This window comes from Mytilus trossulus, chromosome 5 (genome assembly GCF_036588685.1).
Source record: "Mytilus trossulus isolate FHL-02 chromosome 5, PNRI_Mtr1.1.1.hap1, whole genome shotgun sequence".
In the NCBI taxonomy this organism is placed as follows: Eukaryota; Metazoa; Mollusca; class Bivalvia; order Mytilida; family Mytilidae; genus Mytilus; species Mytilus trossulus.
This window is the reverse complement of record NC_086377.1, coordinates 54465554-54490013: the sequence shown is the minus strand read 5'-3', so window position 1 is coordinate 54490013 and position 24460 is coordinate 54465554.

Below are 24460 nucleotides of genomic sequence, written 5' to 3'. Positions count from 1 at the left end.
CGTCTAGACCAATCAGAAATCGATATACAAAGAACAATGAATTGAATTTACATCACGGAATTAAATACAACGCTTAAGTTCTACGTTTTGACTCAGATTTTATTATCAAATGTTAAAATAAATAAAATAAAACATCTTGCTTGAGTTTTATTGTTGTTCTTATGCCCGTAACGTTGTTATGAACATATGAAAATATTGGAACACCTCGTAAACGCATTGTCAACCTTGTCTTCGCCGCGGTTGACAATGTTTTCTCGGGGTACCAATCTGCTCTATCACCCTCTCAGCTATGTGTTATTTATATAATAGTTATCGTCTTGAAGTTATTTGGCGTCATTGGGCTCCAAGACAGCAGTTAAAAACTTTCAGTCAAGACTATTAAAGAAATATGTAAACTTATGGACTCATGAAAACATTTACTACAGCATACCATCATGAGACTGATGGTTAAGTGGAACGTTTTAACGGAACATTAACCGTAATGGTATCCATGTATGTTAGTAGACACCAGCGTGAATGGGATACCTGTTTTCCTTCCGTTTTGTTCGCTTACAGAAACTCGTTACAAGAAAGTATACTAGAGTCTCCGTTTTTCTTAATGCATGACCGTGATCCGGTACTACCAGTGGAAGCAGTGATGTTTCCGCCTACTATTACGTATACCTCGAGTGACGATTACAAATCAGTAATGGTAACTAAACTGCAAGAGGCATTTACACTAGCCAAAGACAATTTACAGATAGCGTAGCGGAAGCCAAAAGAACAATATGACTTGAAGTCTGGTGTGATTAACTCTGCTATTGGATGATTGGTGAAAAGATATAAGGTTTTAATCCAAGTACAAAACCAGGACTATCGACAAAACTGTTACATTATTGGCATGGACCATATATAATAATTGATAAACTTTCAGATATTAACTATAAGATTCAAATGTGTGATTTTATAAAAACTGAACAAACTGTTGAAATTTTTTTTTGGATAATTGTATACGATGTTACTTTAAATCGGTCATTTGATAAGATAATTTTTTAATATGTATTGACAAATGTATTAGAAGTAAAATTCATATAACCACAACTTTATTTAAAAATTACACCATTTTCTCAGAACTATTTTTTCAGTATCTTTTTCTACTTTTTGATATTCATTCAGATTTGACCTTTATTGGTAATTTTTGAACATTTTACTGTAAATTTGACATTTTTTGGGGGTAATTGTACACCATGTGACTTTAAATCGGTTACATGATCAAGATAATTTTCTAATATGTATTGAGGCATGTATCTGATGTAAATAATGTATATAAAGGTGATAAAATTGAATTCATTGGAAAGTAACTGTTGAATTCAAGATTAGAAAATAAGTGTGATTTTTGTGTATTATGTTTATGTAGCTAGAAATTGTTTGAATCCGTGTATTATAGGTCTGGATTAGATATTCAGTGTGATTTTTCATGCAACGTACACGTAGACATGGGACAATTTATTGTGTAAATAATATTAGTATACTTCACGTTAAAATGCCATATTTTGATTGGTTGAGACGAGGTTGTCAATTTACATGGCTGAGCAGGTTACAATTTCTTTTACTTTTACTGTTAACCTCTCGTCTAGACCAATCAGAAATCGATATACAAAGAACAATGAATTGAATTTACATCACGGAATTAAATACAACGCTTAAGTTCTACGTTTTGACTCAGATTTTATTATCAAATGTTAAAATAAATAAAATAAAACATCTTGCTTGAGTTTTATTGTTGTTCTTATGCCCGTAACGTTGTTATGAACATATGAAAATATTGGAACACCTCGTAAACGCATTGTCAACCTTGTCTTCGCCGCGGTTGACAATGTTTTCTCGGGGTACCAATCTGCTCTATCACCCTCTCAGCTATGTGTTATTTATATAATAGTTATCGTCTTGAAGTTATTTGGCGTCATTGGGCTCCAAGACAGCAGTTAAAAACTTTCAGTCAAGACTATTAAAGAAATATGTAAACTTATGGACTCATGAAAACATTTACTACAGCATACCATCATGAGACTGATGGTTAAGTGGAACGTTTTAACGGAACATTAACCGTAATGGTATCCATGTATGTTAGTAGACACCAGCGTGAATGGGATACCTGTTTTCCTTCCGTTTTGTTCGCTTACAGAAACTCGTTACAAGAAAGTATACTAGAGTCTCCGTTTTTCTTAATGCATGACCGTGATCCGGTACTACCAGTGGAAGCAGTGATGTTTCCGCCTACTATTACGTATACCTCGAGTGACGATTACAAATCAGTAATGGTAACTAAACTGCAAGAGGCATTTACACTAGCCAAAGACAATTTACAGATAGCGTAGCGGAAGCCAAAAGAACAATATGACTTGAAGTCTGGTGTGATTAACTCTGCTATTGGATGATTGGTGAAAAGATATAAGGTTTTAATCCAAGTACAAAACCAGGACTATCGACAAAACTGTTACATTATTGGCATGGACCATATATAATAATTGATAAACTTTCAGATATTAACTATAAGATTCAAATGTGTGATTTTATAAAAACTGAACAAACTGTTGAAATTTTTTTTTGGATAATTGTATACGATGTTACTTTAAATCGGTCATTTGATAAGATAATTTTTTAATATGTATTGACAAATGTATTAGAAGTAAAATTCATATAACCACAACTTTATTTAAAAATTACACCATTTTCTCAGAACTATTTTTTCAGTATCTTTTTCTACTTTTTGATATTCATTCAGATTTGACCTTTATTGGTAATTTTTGAACATTTTACTGTAAATTTGACATTTTTTGGGGGTAATTGTACACCATGTGACTTTAAATCGGTTACATGATCAAGATAATTTTCTAATATGTATTGAGGCATGTATCTGATGTAAATAATGTATATAAAGGTGATAAAATTGAATTCATTGGAAAGTAACTGTTGAATTCAAGATTAGAAAATAAGTGTGATTTTTGTGTATTATGTTTATGTAGCTAGAAATTGTTTGAATCCGTGTATTATAGGTCTGGATTAGATATTCAGTGTGATTTTTCATGCAACGTACACGTAGACATGGGACAATTTATTGTGTAAATAATATTAGTATACTTCACGTTAAAATGCCATATTTTGATTGGTTGAGACGAGGTTGTCAATTTACATGGCTGAGCAGGTTACAATTTCTTTTACTTTTACTGTTAACCTCTCGTCTAGACCAATCAGAAATCGATATACAAAGAACAATGAATTGAATTTACATCACGGAATTAAATACAACGCTTAAGTTCTACGTTTTGACTCAGATTTTATTATCAAATGTTAAAATAAATAAAATAAAACATCTTGCTTGAGTTTTATTGTTGTTCTTATGCCCGTAACGTTGTTATGAACATATGAAAATATTGGAACACCTCGTAAACGCATTGTCAACCTTGTCTTCGCCGCGGTTGACAATGTTTTCTCGGGGTACCAATCTGCTCTATCACCCTCTCAGCTATGTGTTATTTATATAATAGTTATCGTCTTGAAGTTATTTGGCGTCATTGGGCTCCAAGACAGCAGTTAAAAACTTTCAGTCAAGACTATTAAAGAAATATGTAAACTTATGGACTCATGAAAACATTTACTACAGCATACCATCATGAGACTGATGGTTAAGTGGAACGTTTTAACGGAACATTAACCGTAATGGTATCCATGTATGTTAGTAGACACCAGCGTGAATGGGATACCTGTTTTCCTTCCGTTTTGTTCGCTTACAGAAACTCGTTACAAGAAAGTATACTAGAGTCTCCGTTTTTCTTAATGCATGACCGTGATCCGGTACTACCAGTGGAAGCAGTGATGTTTCCGCCTACTATTACGTATACCTCGAGTGACGATTACAAATCAGTAATGGTAACTAAACTGCAAGAGGCATTTACACTAGCCAAAGACAATTTACAGATAGCGTAGCGGAAGCCAAAAGAACAATATGACTTGAAGTCTGGTGTGATTAACTCTGCTATTGGATGATTGGTGAAAAGATATAAGGTTTTAATCCAAGTACAAAACCAGGACTATCGACAAAACTGTTACATTATTGGCATGGACCATATATAATAATTGATAAACTTTCAGATATTAACTATAAGATTCAAATGTGTGATTTTATAAAAACTGAACAAACTGTTGAAATTTTTTTTTGGATAATTGTATACGATGTTACTTTAAATCGGTCATTTGATAAGATAATTTTTTAATATGTATTGACAAATGTATTAGAAGTAAAATTCATATAACCACAACTTTATTTAAAAATTACACCATTTTCTCAGAACTATTTTTTCAGTATCTTTTTCTACTTTTTGATATTCATTCAGATTTGACCTTTATTGGTAATTTTTGAACATTTTACTGTAAATTTGACATTTTTTGGGGGTAATTGTACACCATGTGACTTTAAATCGGTTACATGATCAAGATAATTTTCTAATATGTATTGAGGCATGTATCTGATGTAAATAATGTATATAAAGGTGATAAAATTGAATTCATTGGAAAGTAACTGTTGAATTCAAGATTAGAAAATAAGTGTGATTTTTGTGTATTATGTTTATGTAGCTAGAAATTGTTTGAATCCGTGTATTATAGGTCTGGATTAGATATTCAGTGTGATTTTTCATGCAACGTACACGTAGACATGGGACAATTTATTGTGTAAATAATATTAGTATACTTCACGTTAAAATGCCATATTTTGATTGGTTGAGACGAGGTTGTCAATTTACATGGCTGAGCAGGTTACAATTTCTTTTACTTTTACTGTTAACCTCTCGTCTAGACCAATCAGAAATCGATATACAAAGAACAATGAATTGAATTTACATCACGGAATTAAATACAACGCTTAAGTTCTACGTTTTGACTCAGATTTTATTATCAAATGTTAAAATAAATAAAATAAAACATCTTGCTTGAGTTTTATTGTTGTTCTTATGCCCGTAACGTTGTTATGAACATATGAAAATATTGGAACACCTCGTAAACGCATTGTCAACCTTGTCTTCGCCGCGGTTGACAATGTTTTCTCGGGGTACCAATCTGCTCTATCACCCTCTCAGCTATGTGTTATTTATATAATAGTTATCGTCTTGAAGTTATTTGGCGTCATTGGGCTCCAAGACAGCAGTTAAAAACTTTCAATCAAGACTATTAAAGAAATATGTAAACTTATGGACTCATGAAAACATTTACTACAGCATACCATCATGAGACTGATGGTTAAGTGGAACGTTTTAACGGAACATTAACCGTAATGGTATCCATGTATGTTAGTAGACACCAGCGTGAATGGGATACCTGTTTTCCTTCCGTTTTGTTCGCTTACAGAAACTCGTTACAAGAAAGTATACTAGAGTCTCCGTTTTTCTTAATGCATGACCGTGATCCGGTACTACCAGTGGAAGCAGTGATGTTTCCGCCTACTATTACGTATACCTCGAGTGACGATTACAAATCAGTAATGGTAACTAAACTGCAAGAGGCATTTACACTAGCCAAAGACAATTTACAGATAGCGTAGCGGAAGCCAAAAGAACAATATGACTTGAAGTCTGGTGTGATTAACTCTGCTATTGGATGATTGGTGAAAAGATATAAGGTTTTAATCCAAGTACAAAACCAGGACTATCGACAAAACTGTTACATTATTGGCATGGACCATATATAATAATTGATAAACTTTCAGATATTAACTATAAGATTCAAATGTGTGATTTTATAAAAACTGAACAAACTGTTGAAATTTTTTTTTGGATAATTGTATACGATGTTACTTTAAATCGGTCATTTGATAAGATAATTTTTTAATATGTATTGACAAATGTATTAGAAGTAAAATTCATATAACCACAACTTTATTTAAAAATTACACCATTTTCTCAGAACTATTTTTTCAGTATCTTTTTCTACTTTTTGATATTCATTCAGATTTGACCTTTATTGGTAATTTTTGAACATTTTACTGTAAATTTGACATTTTTTGGGGGTAATTGTACACCATGTGACTTTAAATCGGTTACATGATCAAGATAATTTTCTAATATGTATTGAGGCATGTATCTGATGTAAATAATGTATATAAAGGTGATAAAATTGAATTCATTGGAAAGTAACTGTTGAATTCAAGATTAGAAAATAAGTGTGATTTTTGTGTATTATGTTTATGTAGCTAGAAATTGTTTGAATCCGTGTATTATAGGTCTGGATTAGATATTCAGTGTGATTTTTCATGCAACGTACACGTAGACATGGGACAATTTATTGTGTAAATAATATTAGTATACTTCACGTTAAAATGCCATATTTTGATTGGTTGAGACGAGGTTGTCAATTTACATGGCTGAGCAGGTTACAATTTCTTTTACTTTTACTGTTAACCTCTCGTCTAGACCAATCAGAAATCGATATACAAAGAACAATGAATTGAATTTACATCACGGAATTAAATACAACGCTTAAGTTCTACGTTTTGACTCAGATTTTATTATCAAATGTTAAAATAAATAAAATAAAACATCTTGCTTGAGTTTTATTGTTGTTCTTATGCCCGTAACGTTGTTATGAACATATGAAAATATTGGAACACCTCGTAAACGCATTGTCAACCTTGTCTTCGCCGCGGTTGACAATGTTTTCTCGGGGTACCAATCTGCTCTATCACCCTCTCAGCTATGTGTTATTTATATAATAGTTATCGTCTTGAAGTTATTTGGCGTCATTGGGCTCCAAGACAGCAGTTAAAAACTTTCAGTCAAGACTATTAAAGAAATATGTAAACTTATGGACTCATGAAAACATTTACTACAGCATACCATCATGAGACTGATGGTTAAGTGGAACGTTTTAACGGAACATTAACCGTAATGGTATCCATGTATGTTAGTAGACACCAGCGTGAATGGGATACCTGTTTTCCTTCCGTTTTGTTCGCTTACAGAAACTCGTTACAAGAAAGTATACTAGAGTCTCCGTTTTTCTTAATGCATGACCGTGATCCGGTACTACCAGTGGAAGCAGTGATGTTTCCGCCTACTATTACGTATACCTCGAGTGACGATTACAAATCAGTAATGGTAACTAAACTGCAAGAGGCATTTACACTAGCCAAAGACAATTTACAGATAGCGTAGCGGAAGCCAAAAGAACAATATGACTTGAAGTCTGGTGTGATTAACTCTGCTATTGGATGATTGGTGAAAAGATATAAGGTTTTAATCCAAGTACAAAACCAGGACTATCGACAAAACTGTTACATTATTGGCATGGACCATATATAATAATTGATAAACTTTCAGATATTAACTATAAGATTCAAATGTGTGATTTTATAAAAACTGAACAAACTGTTGAAATTTTTTTTTGGATAATTGTATACGATGTTACTTTAAATCGGTCATTTGATAAGATAATTTTTTAATATGTATTGACAAATGTATTAGAAGTAAAATTCATATAACCACAACTTTATTTAAAAATTACACCATTTTCTCAGAACTATTTTTTCAGTATCTTTTTCTACTTTTTGATATTCATTCAGATTTGACCTTTATTGGTAATTTTTGAACATTTTACTGTAAATTTGACATTTTTTGGGGGTAATTGTACACCATGTGACTTTAAATCGGTTACATGATCAAGATAATTTTCTAATATGTATTGAGGCATGTATCTGATGTAAATAATGTATATAAAGGTGATAAAATTGAATTCATTGGAAAGTAACTGTTGAATTCAAGATTAGAAAATAAGTGTGATTTTTGTGTATTATGTTTATGTAGCTAGAAATTGTTTGAATCCGTGTATTATAGGTCTGGATTAGATATTCAGTGTGATTTTTCATGCAACGTACACGTAGACATGGGACAATTTATTGTGTAAATAATATTAGTATACTTCACGTTAAAATGCCATATTTTGATTGGTTGAGACGAGGTTGTCAATTTACATGGCTGAGCAGGTTACAATTTCTTTTACTTTTACTGTTAACCTCTCGTCTAGACCAATCAGAAATCGATATACAAAGAACAATGAATTGAATTTACATCACGGAATTAAATACAACGCTTAAGTTCTACGTTTTGACTCAGATTTTATTATCAAATGTTAAAATAAATAAAATAAAACATCTTGCTTGAGTTTTATTGTTGTTCTTATGCCCGTAACGTTGTTATGAACATATGAAAATATTGGAACACCTCGTAAACGCATTGTCAACCTTGTCTTCGCCGCGGTTGACAATGTTTTCTCGGGGTACCAATCTGCTCTATCACCCTCTCAGCTATGTGTTATTTATATAATAGTTATCGTCTTGAAGTTATTTGGCGTCATTGGGCTCCAAGACAGCAGTTAAAAACTTTCAGTCAAGACTATTAAAGAAATATGTAAACTTATGGACTCATGAAAACATTTACTACAGCATACCATCATGAGACTGATGGTTAAGTGGAACGTTTTAACGGAACATTAACCGTAATGGTATCCATGTATGTTAGTAGACACCAGCGTGAATGGGATACCTGTTTTCCTTCCGTTTTGTTCGCTTACAGAAACTCGTTACAAGAAAGTATACTAGAGTCTCCGTTTTTCTTAATGCATGACCGTGATCCGGTACTACCAGTGGAAGCAGTGATGTTTCCGCCTACTATTACGTATACCTCGAGTGACGATTACAAATCAGTAATGGTAACTAAACTGCAAGAGGCATTTACACTAGCCAAAGACAATTTACAGATAGCGTAGCGGAAGCCAAAAGAACAATATGACTTGAAGTCTGGTGTGATTAACTCTGCTATTGGATGATTGGTGAAAAGATATAAGGTTTTAATCCAAGTACAAAACCAGGACTATCGACAAAACTGTTACATTATTGGCATGGACCATATATAATAATTGATAAACTTTCAGATATTAACTATAAGATTCAAATGTGTGATTTTATAAAAACTGAACAAACTGTTGAAATTTTTTTTTGGATAATTGTATACGATGTTACTTTAAATCGGTCATTTGATAAGATAATTTTTTAATATGTATTGACAAATGTATTAGAAGTAAAATTCATATAACCACAACTTTATTTAAAAATTACACCATTTTCTCAGAACTATTTTTTCAGTATCTTTTTCTACTTTTTGATATTCATTCAGATTTGACCTTTATTGGTAATTTTTGAACATTTTACTGTAAATTTGACATTTTTTGGGGGTAATTGTACACCATGTGACTTTAAATCGGTTACATGATCAAGATAATTTTCTAATATGTATTGAGGCATGTATCTGATGTAAATAATGTATATAAAGGTGATAAAATTGAATTCATTGGAAAGTAACTGTTGAATTCAAGATTAGAAAATAAGTGTGATTTTTGTGTATTATGTTTATGTAGCTAGAAATTGTTTGAATCCGTGTATTATAGGTCTGGATTAGATATTCAGTGTGATTTTTCATGCAACGTACACGTAGACATGGGACAATTTATTGTGTAAATAATATTAGTATACTTCACGTTAAAATGCCATATTTTGATTGGTTGAGACGAGGTTGTCAATTTACATGGCTGAGCAGGTTACAATTTCTTTTACTTTTACTGTTACCCTCTCGTCTAGACCAATCAGAAATCGATATACAAAGAACAATGAATTGAATTTACATCACGGAATTAAATACAACGCTTAAGTTCTACGTTTTGACTCAGATTTTATTATCAAATGTTAAAATAAATAAAATAAAACATCTTGCTTGAGTTTTATTGTTGTTCTTATGCCCGTAACGTTGTTATGAACATATGAAAATATTGGAACACCTCGTAAACGCATTGTCAACCTTGTCTTCGCCGCGGTTGACAATGTTTTCTCGGGGTACCAATCTGCTCTATCACCCTCTCAGCTATGTGTTATTTATATAATAGTTATCGTCTTGAAGTTATTTGGCGTCATTGGGCTCCAAGACAGCAGTTAAAAACTTTCAGTCAAGACTATTAAAGAAATATGTAAACTTATGGACGCATGAAAACATTTACTACAGCATACCATCATGAGACTGATGGTTAAGTGGAACGTTTTAATGGAACATTAACCGCAATGTTATCCATGTATGTTAGTGGACACCAGCGTGCATGGGATACCTGTTTTCCTTCCGTTTTGTTCGCTTACAGAAACTCGTTACAAGAAAGTATACTAGAGTCTCCGTTTTTCTTAATGCATGACCGTGATCCGGTACTACCAGTGGAAGCAGTGATGTTTCCGCCTACTTTTACGTATACCTCGAGTGACGATTACAAATCAGTAATGGTAACTAAACTGCAAGAGGCATTTACACTAGCCAAAGACAATTTACAGATAGCGTAGCGGAAGCCAAAAGAACAATATGACTTGAAGTCTGGTGTGATTAACTCTGCTATTGGATGATTGGTGAAAAAATATAAGGTTTTAATCCAAGTACAAAACCAGGACTATCGACAAAACTGTTACATTATTGGCATGGACCATATATAATAATTGATAAACTTTCAGATATTAACTATAAGATTCAAATGTGTGATTCGATAAAAACTGAACAAACTATTGTTAATGTTTGTGTCATTTTGGTCTTTTGTGGATAGTTGTCTCATTGGCAATCATACCACATCTTCTTTTTTATATGTTAATCGCATCAAGCATTTTGTTGATCCTGATGATAGGCCCATTACAGATGGAGGAGATATTGGTTCGAACACTGATCAAATTGAAAATACTGACAATACAACGGTGAACATTTTAGTTACAATGCGATCACGAAATGAGTCAGTGCCTTATAAGAGCTCCGTGACATCAACATGGTTCTCATCTCCAAATTCCCCATTATGCTGTTATTTATTTCAGAATGCGTATTGTTCCATATTTGTTTGGTTGGTTCAAATCGTTTTGGTAAAATGTATCAAACACTGTTAGCTATTAGGCATAAAAAAAAAGAGGACCACCCCCTCAAGCACCACTGAGGTGTTCAAATAGACTGAAAAATAAACCGGATTTTTATCATGAAAAAAGGGGGGAAAATACTCCTTTTTTTTCAAAAATTTATCGGACATCTGCAAAATGCAAGTATTTTGCACTCTTTAAGCCTAAACTTTTAGGCCTATTAGCGATGTGTAATCTCCATAGTATAGGAAGTCCTCTTGACTTGTGTATATTTCCATGTAGAACAGTGTGGTAAAGCCCAACCACCATTTTACTGAAATTAGTATTATCAGTAAAACTTGACGTTCCAAAAATAGAACATTAGGCCAACGATACAGTACGAAGTGACAAGTCAATCGATACATGGGACTTTCACCTTTGTGAATCGAATTTAACTGTAAATAAAACTCACCAACCTGTTATGTTTAAACGTATGCGGTATTTAAAAAAGATTAGTTTACCTTAAATTTCAATCCCTATTGTGTAATCATGATATTATCTGTCTTACTGAAACTAAACTAGATGATTGCAACATAATTAATTCACTTTACAAATATCTTCTCTGAAAAATCGAGTTCAAATTTTATCAAACTTTGCCACAATCATCATTGAAATCTGTTGTTGGTTCCTGCCTCTTAAGGTGGTATGGGAGTCTTAAATAAAATTAAAACAAAAATGATGGAATTTGTTCATACTTTGTCAAAATGTAGTATCTATTGATATACGTATGTTGAAAAATCTAATAAAAATGATAGGTCATCGCGCATTTTCTCGAGCTACAGGACATGACAAAATGACACAGTTTGTATGGATTATACAAGAAAAACTCCATTTAGTGATTAGAAACTGAAAAAAGTGATATAATTGTAAAATACTTAAGGAAAAGATAGCTTTCAGATAATGCTCTGAGAATATCAAAAGAAAAGATAGGGTCACCGTACATTATTCCCTGCTAAAATACAAAATAGGAAAAGTCCATGTACAATCGTTCAGAAAACGCACTGATTTAGAGTTACCTCCCCTTGAAATGCCAATTTAAAAAAAAAAAAAAAAAATAATAATCAATATTTGCAAAAATCTAAATATTTATTAGATATATTCTTATAAATTGGTTCCTTTACATAAAAATTAACTTTAAATATCTGATTGATTGATTATTGGTTGCTTAACGTCCAGAAGCAAATATTTCATGCATATTCAGGACGAGAAAAGTTCACAATAAATTCAATAGGTAGGTTGATACAATAGAGGCCATCCGGGATGATGGTCGGAGAAATTTGGACTGCCACCGATAAAATGAGGGTATATTGGATAGGGACAGAAATTTTGCCTTGCAACAGGCCACCTACGGACCCCTAAAATAGTTGTTGCAAGGGTTCTTAACTTGCAAAGAGCGTGGCACTCTCTTTACACGAGGCATCGGATTTAACGTCCCCCTTCTGACCGGACGTGACTGCAAAATAAGCTTCATGGCCAAAATGGATCGATTGATTGATTGTTGGTTGCTTAACGTCCAGTGTAGCCAAAATGGACAACTGATCTTTTATGCAGTTATTGCTTTTCATAGTCAATTTTTTTTAAATCTCTTGCAAAATCTTCTCTGAAACTACCGAGACAAATTAAAATAAGTGATGGTTGATGAAGATGGGGATAAAATGCAGTTTTTTGCTTAGATCTCTAACAAAAATCTTCAATATTTCATTTGATTCAATATATTGTCCCATACATGAATGTAGTACATGTTTTAAGGGTGGAGATCTCGACCGTTTTCAAATAGGAAGGGATAGAGTAGCCCCACCTATTTTTCATATGATTTGTTAAATTGTACTATATTGAATATATATGTTTAGGGGTGGGGATCTGAATCGTTTCCAAGATCTTAAACAGGAGGGGTGGTGAGACCCCAAGGAACTCCCCATATATTTCATTTGATTTGTTTTATTGTCACATCCATGAGTAAATATGGTTCATGGGTGGGGCTTTTGACCTTTTACAAGTTTTCAAACAGAAGGGTAGGTCGACTCCCGGGACTCCCCCTATATTTCATTTGATTTATTATATTGTCCTATATTTCTATTCCCCAGTCACCCTTGGGAGAGATATACAGTAAGAAACTTAGCTTACCCGTCAAAGTTGAGAAACAAAATACCCAATGAAATTGCAGTTATATGTTTAAAAGCAGCCAACATGCATTATCAACATCTGTCGCATTGTATTGGATTTTGAACTTAAATTTGAGTTTTTGTACAAAATATTTTTTGCTTTTTCTTTCTTTTTCATATATTTTTTGGTTTTCAATTATAGTGTTTATATTTATTTACCTTGCATAGATGTATTTTTTTTTTCTTGTCACCTGTCTGTATTTTTTTTAGTTAATTGCCCAAACCCGGAATTACCCTTATCGGCTTCCGATAGTGTTATTCTTACGGAATCCATTTTGTTTTCATTGTAGTTTTTGTAAGTAAGATACGATTTTACTCGAATTTACATATTTCTGTCAGCGATTTCTATATAAACCTAGCGGTTGAACAAAATGAACATCGCTGTCACAAATAATAATGATGAAAAAAAGTTTTAAGATCGTTTTCTATTTGGATACTTTGGTAAAAGGTTTGCAGAGGTTTTTTTTCTTGTTTTACGTAGAAGGCCATTCCTATGACAAACGAAATTAATTATTAATAAAATGTGCTTTATAATTCACTTGACAACAATTTTTATCTAGAAACATCTGAATCACATTTCAAATTGATAATTTTAAAAGATTGGTTATGGGAATTTACAAAAGGCAAACATCAATTATTTTGGACCTAAATGGTGTAGATGACAGGAGAAATGGCCGTCCAGAAATATCTCCTCAGATAGGTGCCTTCATGGTGCAGATGTACTTTTTGCAGAGAAATGTCTCATGACATAGAAAGTGTGCTGCATGAACTAAATTTATTTTGCTTTTCAGAGAACATTTCGCTCTTTCAGATTCCGATTTTTTAAATGCTTGATCTAAGATGCATTAACTATGACATGTATGATGAATACATTAAAATCCTTTTGTAAATATTTTAGAATTAGCCTTCATCAGCCAATGCATCCATGCGTCGAAAATCGACCACAAGGCCTTTATTGTCATTGTCACATATAAAAGACAAAAAAGAATAATGTTATCTTCATTATCATATCTAAAAGAAAGAAAAAATAATGTTATTTAAAATTCGTTGTCTAGATTAGTACAATATATCAATTCGCAAAGTATTTTTTATAGTCAATTTCCAAATTGAATATCCAGTTAATTCGTATAATCCACTCTCCAGTTAATTCTTATATTCCTCTCTTCAGTTAATTTCCAAATTCCAATGTGACGGTTCAATCCAAAATTCTCTTAGTTGCAATGATCATGCCGTCCCACATTCTCACCAAAAAGATTAATCTGTAAATATACCTTTTACTGGACTTTGACTTGTCAGAGAGGCTTCTTCTTTTGTAAGTCATTTGTAATTACAATAGCAGGCAGTCTCCTTGGCTTTACATTCATGTCATTTTCTACCTTGATGATAAATCTTACACCACCAGGACGTTCTGAAATAATCCCATCTCTTTGTAACTCTTGTAGTGTAACATGTGATGGCACGAGTTTCGTTTCTGTTTATGATCTCGAGCGAATTTGAAACGACACCTATCTTGTTATTATGTATTCTTCTACAACAACTTATCTTGGAAAATGTCGCTCCCATTTTTCCTTTTGTTTGGCTTTGTATTAAGCGAACTACGGTTTCCAATTCGTAATTGATATCTTTTATCTTTGTTTGTGATTTTAAATGATTGTCATTAATTAATTGTAAACCTAAATGACCAATGCCATATGGTTGCTTTCTAGAGGGATGCTACTAGCAATGATTTGTGCAGTAATACAAAATTAATGATAAATATATACTTTCTATTTTCAGGAAATCAAGCAACATGGTACTTAAATTAAAGACAACAACGAAGACAAATTAACAAAAAAAACATGTTCATAGCTAACAAAAATAAATAATGATCATATAATATGTTCATTTTACAGTTATATGTAATTTTCATGTTAAGACGGATTAACTGCTTTGTTGCTGGTCTCCTTAGATACTCATTGACTCTTGGTATAATGGCATCCTTCCATGTTCTTGTCTCTGACAACACTGGATAGAAGTACAGAACATACTGTTGGAATTTTGTCTTTCTATTATAAGGTAGTTCTCTTTTATTACATTTTCCACCACCGTGGTAGGAAAGCTGCAATCTGTAGTTTGAATAATTCAGGGAACAAACGTTCTAACAATTAAGTGGCGAAATGTCCTGGGCAGTTGCTGTGTGTATTCATCTAGTTTAGGTCTGCCATTGTTATTCGGTACATCTCTGGGACATCGTAGAAAGGATAAGTCTCTGGCTTTGTTGCTATTGGTACAGAGTAGAGGGTGGAGTTGAGTTGCTTCTTTGCAATTTTTTATACCACTGTTCTCGTTCTAGATTGAACCCATCTATCATTATTTTCTCCATAGCTTCAAGGATATGGCTGTCATCAGCCTTTTCCACATGATGAACTCCAACAAACTAATTGTAAACAAAACCACGAATATCTTCTCTAAGATACAGAATTTCTTGTTACTTTATAGAACAATCTGTGGACCCAGACATTTGAATTAGATGAAACCCTAAATGAACATCTTTTATGTTTGATTAATTAAATCTAATCAAAAACCGATCTCACATTGCTCCCGTTTTCTGATATGTCGCGTGGGAGATCTAACGAAACCGGCTTTGATGTCACATGTGAGTGACTTTGTAGGTGTGTCTTTTTCGACCAATGTAATGGAGTCTTCCATGATCTTGAAAGCTTATTGTTAGGTAAAGGGATGTTACTCATTTTATATACGACGAAATCGTCAGTCAAAATTATTCATCATCTTTTTTTTGATTGGCTGATTAATATGTCAACTCATTTGCATATCATTATAAATTCATAACTTCCAGTTTACTCGCATGTGACCTCAACGCGGCTTCATGAATTCTTCCTGCTTGAAACTGGAAAGGACTTTGTTGTTTCAAGTCATTTATTATGATGTTTCATCTTTTTTTGAATCTGTATCACCGTGTGTGTTTTTTGCACGAACATTAGAACATTTATCAAAGTTTTCTGCGATGTCAGTCAAAGCTGGTAAATCACTTGTTCTTACACTTATATGTTTATCAGTCTTATTTGAAAACATGTGCTTGATGTTTTTCTGAATTTGTTTTACCAAAAATTCCATCTGTAGATCACACGGTATATGGCGGTCAAATTCACCCTGGGTGTTCATAAATAATCCATAAAAGTCCTCGGTGTGTCTCTTTTTTTCAGACAAAATGGATTTCTGGTGAACCAAGCACCTCATGATCTCATACGAATACTTGGACAACCAGTTGTTGGCCTTAAAATGAACCATTGCCAACTTAAAAAGTTCAAGGCCGCTTTCTCTACCAGGAGTCTTGCATAAATCTGACAATGCTTTAAATAAAAGTCCAAGTTCAAGGACTAGATGCCCATAGTTCTTAACACCATCTTCTTTGTCGACTTTTTTCACCTTTCTTAATGTTATTGTTTTTGTGGCCCCATTTGCTAAGGGAACAGTCATCACAAATCCATCCACTGAAAAGTAAAGATCCTTAAATTAGAAGTAGTGAACATAAAATGCATAGTACATTATTAAACATTTATAATATTGGCTTTGGCAAGAGAAACTAAAGTGTCATCTGTAGAGGGTTATATCTCTAGCAAAGTAAGGGAATACACTTGATGCATAAATTTAATTCCCCTTTATCTAAATTCATTTCTATTTCAGCTAGACTTTCCCAACAAGCCTAGAAAACTCTCCATTTTCCAATGAAATGATCGATTTCGATACCTTCGCAACCTCTAATGTATGCTGAGGAAGGCGATACAATTATCTATGAATTCGATCATCACGTCCCTGAAAGTTAGCTTAAATATCCAATTCATTTTCCTTTAGATTTAAAATTTGGGACAAATTTATTCTGTCAGCAACATGTGCTTTCTGTCTGGCCTGGGCTAAGAGATCTTACCACTTTTTCATCAATGACGTTTAAATAACAGCACAGTCCTTCCGCGTTTACCCACGATCTCAACTCGGGTAAATGAATTGCACAACTTTATCTCTAAATCTGATAGTGAATCCTGCACGTCGTTTTTATTTTATTTTGGATGTTTTGACAATCTTCCATTTTCAATTTTGACACATCTCCTTGTCATCCCTATGTTTTCTTCCAGAAAAGCCCTGCACAGTATAAAAAAAAGAAAAACGTGTCGGCCATGTCAACCGAGTCAATAAATAATAGTATACCGATTTCCTCAAATAAAAATACACTTTGGCACTATTTGTTCCGTATACTCCAGTTGATCCAAAGAATAAACATGAAAACTTAAAGGACATAATGATTGATTGATTGTTGGTTGCTTAACGTCCAGTTGCAAATATGTCATGCTTATTCGCTTATTCAGGACGAGAACAAGCTCACAATAAAAACTATAGGTAGGTCTGTAAATAAAAGAGGATGGTCGGGGAAATTTGGACTGCCACTGGAAATTGAGGGTATATTGGATAGGAACAAACATTGTGCCTTGCAACAGGCCACCTACGGACCCCTCAAAGAGTTGTCGCAAGGGTTCTAAACGTGCAATGAGCGTGGCATTCTCTTCCCACGAGGCATCGGATTTAACGTCCCCAATCTGACCGGACGTGACTGCGAACTTGATACAAAACATAACGATCCTACATTCCTTCATCATCATCCACAAAAATTCTCTCTGTTGTAACAGTTTTTGATATTTTAATAACTTTCTAAACTATACTGGGTTTCTGCCAAACTTGGACAGAAGCTTGTTCATGTTCATAAGGTAGTACCAAGAGGTAAATATTGTAATAAAAATACTTTTTTTCCATATTTTACTTTGTTTTGCAAGAAAACTACATTTATTTTGCAGTTTTAGGTTGTTAAAACACGTATTAGATTCACAAACTGTTCTGGATTTTAATCAAATTTGGACTGAAGATTTGTGCAATCAAAATTAGTGTAAAGAGGGTTATTTTTATTAAAAAAAAAATATATGGCAAAAGTAGGCGAGACACTGGGTTCCTCAGAACCCTTACAAATTAGTTTAATAATTAATTACTTGACTGGCCAAATATGTAAAGATTTGGTCTCTCAACAATTGTCTGTGCATTAAGCTTGCTTTGCATTTGTCTTGTAATGTGTAACTCCTCATTTGTCAAAAAGTTGGCTGAGTCATAAATCAATGATGCCATGAAACTAATATAGGTGTGGTTGAGAATGTCGGAATGGTCATGCCACATTTTAACGTGAAATGTCCTCTCTGTGGTCTTCAGCAGGTTTGTCAAATCTGGGAGAGACATGTTGTTATTGTATTTAATCCCATGTTTTTTTAATTTCTGAACAGTTGTTTGGTAATCTAAGTCACTGTACTCCTGGTCTGTTCTAATACGTAGTACACTAGCTTTGTGTAATCTCAATAATTTATTTTGTATAAGCTCCTGCAGGGGGATTTTTCTGCCATGTGTGTTTTTGTTTCTTCCAGAAGTCCATTTATATTAATGATGTTGTTTTTGTAATATCTTTGGTGTTATTTTGACGCCAATGTTGTAGGCCTTTGAGGCAATTTTGTCTCTTGATATCATTTTCAGTTTTTTGCTAGATCTTTGAAGAGGTACTGATAGTTTTGATTTGTAAACTCTTCTCTTTGGTCTTCTTATTCTTTGGATAATGTCTCGGCCACTGATTTTTAAATGCCTATTAAATTTAGCTATGTTGACACCATTGTCTCGTGCAAAGTTGGCTAGTACTTGGCCACCATTTTGAATGATTTTATTTTTACATGAAATTTCATATTTTCTAGCTAATCTTGACCAATTCATTATTGTACTTGTTGACTGTCGTACCTCAGTAAGGAAACTTTCCTTATCGAATGAGTAGGAGTCATAATGGCCTATTGGTTTTTTTCATTTTTTTTTAACAGTGGCGGTTTTTGTTTGGTTTGTTTTCACCAGTTTTTCTGCATCTTCTGTGGAGATGTATGAAAGCTTCATTCGCTTATTGTCATGTTGTTGAAAATATTTTCCAGTTGATAGAAGGATTTCTTAATCGTTGTCATCACTTTGGAAGAGGATTCTATTTGTTTTTTAGTTTCTTTAATGGATGAAATGATTTTTTTGATTTTTTTCTGCTGATGACTCTTTTGGTGACAAATTTAGAACTTCTGCAAGTGTGGTTTTGAAGTTCATATCAAATGTTTTTCCAACTCTGGTTCCAACATCTTGACAACTGTGTGTACAGTTTTTTCCCCCTGATTTTTTAAAGTTGATACATTATGATCCTCCAAATTATTAAATAGGTCTTTGCAGATTTTGTGTAATGGACTTTCTTGGTAACTTTTGTGTAATAAAAAAGCATCTCCATGTGTAACATTGCATTGGTTGAAGTTTTCAAGGGTATGCTTACCCTTTTCATTTTCATTAAGCTTGAGCCAATTTTGCAGAGAAAAATAATTGATGAATTTATTTCTTTCTCCTGAATGATTGTTGTTTTTATAATACTTATTGGTTGTTACATAACTTTGAAGTCTAGAGCATTGCTGTTTAAATTGTACTTTCTTGTACTTGTTCATAATTTTTTTTTTTTTTTTTTAAACATCTATTGCAGCATCGTCTTTGGTGGATCTCGAAATAATGACTTTAACAAAGTTGCAATAATAAATTCATATTGTTGATTCATGACCAGATGATTAGATTTTAAAATTCAACATGTAGATGCGGATTTTCATTGAAACAATTTGTAGCTTTGCAGATATATTAGGTGGAATAAATATATTTGGTATGTCTTTAGAACCATAGATTTGTCATTGGTTGATAAAAAAAATCAAATAGTTGAAGCTGATGATCAAATTTCAAAGATTAAAAAAGAACCGATAATGGCTGCCATGTCCTTGAAAGTTCTTCATTTGCAGTAGAGAGGTTAATTACTTAATGAGGAAATTGAAATTTTAAGTAAATCAGATGTATTTATTTTAGACATTTTAAACATAGAAACTTCTTTTCATAACTTTGTAGCAATGATGACCATGCATACATTTTATAATCTACTATTTTACTGTAGAACTGCATGATAAGCAACATGAAAAAATATTTAAAAAAAACCCAACTAAATAACAAAAATAAGTACAGGAAAAAAAATGACACAAGAAAAAAAAACCGTAACCATTAAAAAGAGGTATTGTTTGAAAATAATTTGCAAGTGTGTGGTACATCAATAGAACTTCAGTATATATAGATAAATATACTTTATTGAAGAAGAATTTTGTTTAGATTTGATAGTTTGGAATGGTCTATGTGGGGCCACTAGGCTGTCTGCCCACTTTGCAACAGCAACTTGTAAATAATGCCTAGGGAGGGAACCGAACCCTCATACATAGACCACACAAATTTTCCAATAGAAAATATATATAAATAATAAAAAAAAACTATTGGCTGATACACAAGTGAACACTTGTATATTCGTTCCCATATATAAACATGAATGAAAGGTGAAAAAAGGTAGGTTATGTACATCATAAATAAATTTAACCAACCCCTCCCCCTTTTTCCTTTTTTTACTGAAACCTAGTCATTTGCGGTAGTACTATCCCGTAGTGATTTACCAATCAAGTTAAATATTTTTATAAGAGATAATTCGCACTAAAATATTATGTTTTTATTTAAAAAACAAGCCGTAGATGAAGATTCTTATTTTAATGTTGAAATTCCCGCACTTGCAACTTTGGAATGTTGACACACGATTGCCTCCCTTTTCAAGTCGCCAAAACGTTTGATAGCAATGGACGACCTTCAAAACAATTTATGGAAAAGTAAACAAACGAGTAGAACAAGTTATAAACGTTAACATTTATATTAAGTTATTTCACAAGAATTGTAGGAAACAAAATCAACAATTACAAAATAACTGTTTGCAGATGTAAATTGTACGAGAAATAGATAAACGAAGCATAATTTATGGTAAAGGTCGTAACAACGGACGAGTATTTTTTATTATTTTTTTTTTAAAAACAGGAAACTTTTTTCAGGAAGCGATCAGCAATAAATGTGTAGTATACAGTGTCACTTACAACTCGGTTAAATTTTTAGGCATAGTTTTCAGTGTGGGAACTTTTTCTCCTGGCTATATTACCCAGGGAATAAGACATATCATAAAATCACGTGACAACTTCGGACACCAGGTGTGAAATCATATAATATTACCTGCTACTCTAATAAATAATACCCCGATCTAAGAAGATCACAAATACTTTTTATTTTCTTTCAAAATGAAAATAAGACAAAAAGGGGGGGGGGGGTTAATTTTTTATGAAAAACTACATTAACCTACCTGCGGAATAACTTGGGACAGGCGCAAAACTACGGTGGGATAAACCATGTTCAGTTACATCTTAACCCTCCCCTATACCTCTAACCAATGTAGAAAAAAAGAAACACACATCAACATACCCAGTAAAACTTAGTTTAAAAGAAGTTGAACTAACATATGACATAAAACCATCTTTTTAACATTTATTTTTAAGCAATTCGCAGATTTGTATAGGAAAAATGCCAATATCTTTCTACAGGCCCACTTCTGTTAAATTTAGAATCCTATTAAAGAGGAACGAAAGGTACCAGAGGGACATCCAAACTCATAGATCGAACATAAACTTACAACGCCAGGCTAAAAAGGAAAAAGACAAACAGAAAATAATAGTACAGAAGTCACAACATAGAAAACTAAAGACCAAAAACTAGGGGTGATCTCCGGAAGGGTATGCAGATCCTGTTTCACATGAGGCATCCGTCATGTTGCTCATATTTTTACAAACCCGGTAATAGTGTCATTAGGTAGGTCACATTCGTGAAAAGGAACGGGATTGTAGTTACGACATAAGAAACATATCTGATTTCATCTTGTGAAACTGATATTCCATAACGGTTTGTCAAGAAGCGAATTAATTATTAATCTTTTTTTTTATCAAATTAAAGTAACTGCTTTTCCTAAAGCAACGTCTTTGCGATATAAAGACGACACAGTTACAGTGTTTCAACATGTCTTATGTAGAGACAGCACATTCATCAAACCAGATGGAGGATGGTTTAAAGAAAACAGACAGTAATGTTGTACAAGACACAATTGCTGAGTCAGGTATGCAAAACGTAAACCTCTCGTATCTGAGGGGTTCAGTTGAGCATTTATACAATTATAATAGACGAATATTATCTAAATATTTTGTAAAATATGCTGCATGCATGTTTATTTTTGTTAAATTAAACTTTTTTTTATTACTGTTTAATACCTTTTCATGTTTGCTTCCCTATTTTTTGAATGCATGGTCATCGTATTTTTGCTTATGCATATATGTACAATTAACATCAATTTTAGTTAGTGAATATATTAACTGACGTTATTGTTTTATTTTGTTGTCGTAGCTAATGCAAAGTTTGAAACCTTTGAACAATACAGAAAACAACTTGCTTCATCCTCTACTGGTTTCTCAAACTCTAAACGTCGAACAGTAGAGACATCGTCTGTAAATGTAAGTACACGTATAAGTCGCACTTCGAGGATGTTAGCCCGAGTAGGTGTATTTACATTTCGTAATTTACAAACAAAGATTTTGTTTATGCACCAGGTGTATGGGTTGGTTTTCATTCTCTTTAGTTTGCCTTAACCGTGACACTTACACACACTGCGTAAATCCACCAAACACAGAAAAGTTCGAATTTTGGTGGTGTCATTTTTAACCCCCCTTACAAATTGAAAACATACTGAACTTGTCTTTTACGTTCTTTTACTTAAGCTTGCCAAAAACAAATGTATATGAAACTTGTACGATATACCGATTGCTACAAAACTCTGATCAAATACAAATGCTATTATTGCTTTTACCGTTCTTCGATCAGGTATATCCCTTTATAACTTCATATTATGCAAGCGGGGGCATCATCTGTGTCCCATGGACACATTCCCCATTTGTATGTAAAACGATAGATTTCATTAATCAAGGAGGGGTTCTATCAGCAATTTTGCCTCATTTTATGGGAAAGCATGAAGAATGTAGGGTATTCAATTACAGTAAACAACATTATGCAAGTATTTTTATCAATTCACACAAGAATGTCAAACCCTCAAAGATTTATAATATTTGTGTTGCAGTTTGTCCTTTATCAAATGAAGTATAGGTAGCTTTCATTATTGTTGGAAATATATTCAGTTTTCAATCATTGTTGCTAAATTTCCAAATACCGTTGTCTGCCTGAGCCTAACAGAGCAAAAAAAGGGGGGGGGGCGGTTTTGTTTTCACATTTGTTGCACTGACTATAGCTAAGATCTTGACAGCATTCATTTTGTGGAAGAAACCTATGATGTGTCAATTTAAATTCGAAAATAGCTGTATCAGGCTTTAATATTGTGTCCATACTTGTATTACTGTTCAGAACTCGATCCCTGCGGGCGTATAAAAAATTATCATGTGAGGCGTTTTCATCATACTCTTCTAAACTTTTCCAGGAATTTATTCGGTTAATGTACCTCTTCTGTCGCCCTTACCCTCCACCCAAACACGTGTTTATGCTGTATTGGAGGAGGCATGAAGTGTTATCCTTATCTGTCTGTACGAACAGAAATTAATTTACAAAAAAGAAAAAACGTAAAACGAAAATTAAAAAACTAGAGGCTCTCAAGAGCCTGTGTCGCTCACCTGTTACTGTATTTACTGAAGTCCGTCATCTTGGTTGGTAGGTGGGGTCATTAGACACTTTTTATAAACAGATACCATAGTAATGATTGTGGCCACGTTTAGTTTAATATGGCCCATAGTTTTAGTACAAGTTACAAAAATGACGAAAAGTTGTTCAAAATTGACTATAAAGGGTAATAACTCCTTATTGGGTACTCTTACAATTTTTATCATGTTAACTTATTTGTAGATCCTATTTTGCTGAACAAAATTGCTGTTTACAGTTTATCTCTATTTATAATAGTATTCAAGATAATAACCAAAAACTGCAAAATTTCCTTAAAATAACCAATTTTAGGGAAGCAACGTAACAACGAGTTGTCAAATTCATCTGCGAGGGGATAGATCTTATTCTGATGGACATTTAAATCTTTAAAGATTTGTCCTAAATGTCTTAGTTTTAAAGATATAAATCAAAAACTGCATGTTACCCCTAAGTTCTAATTTTAGCCATGTCAGCCATTTTGTTTGGTAGGCGGTGTCATCAGACACATTTTTCAAACTATATACCATAATGATAATTATGACCAAGTTTGGTTTAATTTGGCTATGTAGTTTCAGAGAAGAAGATTTTTGTACAAGTTACAAAAACTGACGAAAATTTGTTAAAAATT